The following is a 2,500-nucleotide window of genomic DNA, read 5'->3' on the forward strand; positions in this document are numbered from 1 at the left end:
GCTCGCGCAGCCAAAAATGGCCAGTTTTGGCCCGTTTTTGGGCCGTTTTGGCCAGTTTTTGGCCTGTTCTTGCATTGCGCGGTGACCGTCGAGAGCGGAGCAAAACGTCAGCCATCTCAGCACCCTGGAACCCCCCGGGTGGCACAGGGCTGGATGGGGCTTTCGTATAGCAGGGACGGTGCTGCCTCTCGCTTCGCTCGCTGTCCGCCGCTCGCCGCTCGCTCGTGCAGCCAAAAATGGCCAGTTTTGGCCCGTTTTTGGGCCGTTTTGGCCAGTTTTTGGCCTGTTCTTGCATTGCGCGGTGACCGTCGAGAGCGGAGCAAAACGTCAGCCATCTCAGCACCCTGGAACCCCCCGGGTGGCACAGGGCTGGATGGGGCTTTCGTATAGCAGGGACGGTGCTGCCTCTCGCTTCGCTCGCTGTCCGCCGCTCGCCGCTCGCTCGTGCAGCCAAAAATGGCCAGTTTTGGCCCGTTTTTGGGCCGTTTTGGCCAGTTTTTGGCCTGTTCTTGCATTGCGCGGTGACCGTCGAGAGCGGAGCAAAACGTCAGCCATCTCAGCACCCTGGAACCCCCCGGGTGGCACAGGGCTGGATGGGGCTTTCGTATAGCAGGGACGGTGCTGCCTCTCGCTTCGCTCGCTGTCCGCCGCTCGCCGCTCGCTCGTGCAGCCAAAAATGGCCAGTTTTGGCCCGTTTTTGGGCCGTTTTGGCCAGTTTTTGGCCTGTTCTTGCATTGCGCGGTGACCGTCGAGAGCGGAGCAAAACGTCAGCCATCTCAGCACCCTGGAACCCCCCGGGTGGCACAGGGCTGGATGGGGCTTTCGTATAGCAGGGACGGTGCTGCCTCTCGCTTCGCTCGCTGTCCGCCGCTCGCCGCTCGCTCGTGCAGCCAAAAATGGCCAGTTTTGGCCCGTTTTTGGGCCGTTTTGGCCAGTTTTTGGCCTGTTCTTGCATTGCGCGGTGACCGTCGAGAGCGGAGCAAAACGTCAGCCATCTCAGCACCCTGGAACCCCCCGGGTGGCACAGGGCTGGATGGGGCTTTCGTATAGCAGGGACGGTGCTGCCTCTCGCTTCGCTCGCTGTCCGCCGCTCGCCGCTCGCTCGCGCAGCCAAAAATGGCCAGTTTTGGCCCGTTTTTGGGCCGTTTAGGCCAGTTTTTGGCCTGTTCTTGCATTGCGCGGTGACCGTCGAGAGCGGAGCAAAACGTCAGCCATCTCAGCACCCTGGAACCCCCCGGGTGGCACAGGGCTGGATGGGGCTTTCGTATAGCAGGGACGGTGCTGCCTCTCGCTTCGCTCGCTGTCCGCCGCTCGCCGCTCGTGCAGCCAAAAATGGCCAGTTTTGGCCCGTTTTTGGGCCGTTTTGGCCAGTTTTTGGCCTGTTCTTGCATTGCGCGGTGACCGTCGAGAGCGGAGCAAAACGTCAGCCATCTCAGCACCCTGGAACCCCCCGGGTGGCACAGGGCTGGATGGGGCTTTCGTATAGCAGGGACGGTGCTGCCTCTCGCTTCGCTCGCTGTCCGCCGCTCGCCGCTCGCGCAGCCAAAAATGGCCAGTTTTGGCCCGTTTTTGGGCCGTTTTGGCCAGTTTTTGGCCTGTTCTTGCATTGCGCGGTGACCGTCGAGAGCGGAGCAAAACGTCAGCCATCTCAGCACCCTGGAACCCCCCGGGTGGCACAGGGCTGGATGGGGCTTTCGTATAGCAGGGACGGTGCTGCCTCTCGCTTCGCTCGCTGTTCGCCGCTCGCCGCTCGCTCGCGCAGCCAAAAATGGCCAGTTTTGGCCCGTTTTTGGGCTGTTTTGGCCAGTTTTTGGCCTGTTCTTGCGTGGTGCGGTGACCGTCGTGAGCGGAGCAAAACGTCAGCCATCTCAGCACCCTGGAACCCCCCGGGTGGCACAGGGCTGGATGGGGCTTTCGTATAGCAGGGACGGTGCTGCCTCTCGCTTCGCTCGCTGTTCGCCGCTCGCCGCTCGCTCGCGCAGCCAAAAATGGCCAGTTTTGGCCCGTTTTTGGGCTGTTTTGGCCTGTTTTTGGGCTGTTCTTGTGTGGCGCGGTGACCGTCGTGAGCGGAGCAAAATGTCAGCCATCTCAGCACCCTGGAACCCCCCGGGTGGCACAGGGCTGGATGGGGCTTTCGTATAGCAGGGACGGTGCTGCCTCGCGCTTCGCTCGCTGTTCGCCGCTCTCCGCTCGCTCGCGCAGCAAAAAATGGCCAGTTTTGGCCCGTTTTTGGGCTGTTTTGGCCAGTTTTTGGCCTGTTCTTGCGTGCCGCGGCGACCGTCGTGAGCGGAGCAAAACGTCAGCCATCTCAGCACCCTGGAACCCCCCGGGTGGCACAGGGCTGGATGGGGCTTTCGTATAGCAGGGACGGTGCTGCCTCTCGCTTCGCTCGCTGTCCGCCGCTCGCTGCTCGCTCGCGCAGCCAAAAATGGCCAGTTTTGGCCCGTTTTTGGGCTGTTTTGGCCTGTTTTTGGGCTGTTCTTGTGTGCCGCGGCGACCG

The sequence above is a fragment of the Musa acuminata genome, unplaced genomic scaffold (genome assembly GCF_036884655.1).
Source record: "Musa acuminata AAA Group cultivar baxijiao unplaced genomic scaffold, Cavendish_Baxijiao_AAA HiC_scaffold_1126, whole genome shotgun sequence".
Taxonomy (NCBI): Eukaryota; Viridiplantae; Streptophyta; class Magnoliopsida; order Zingiberales; family Musaceae; genus Musa; species Musa acuminata.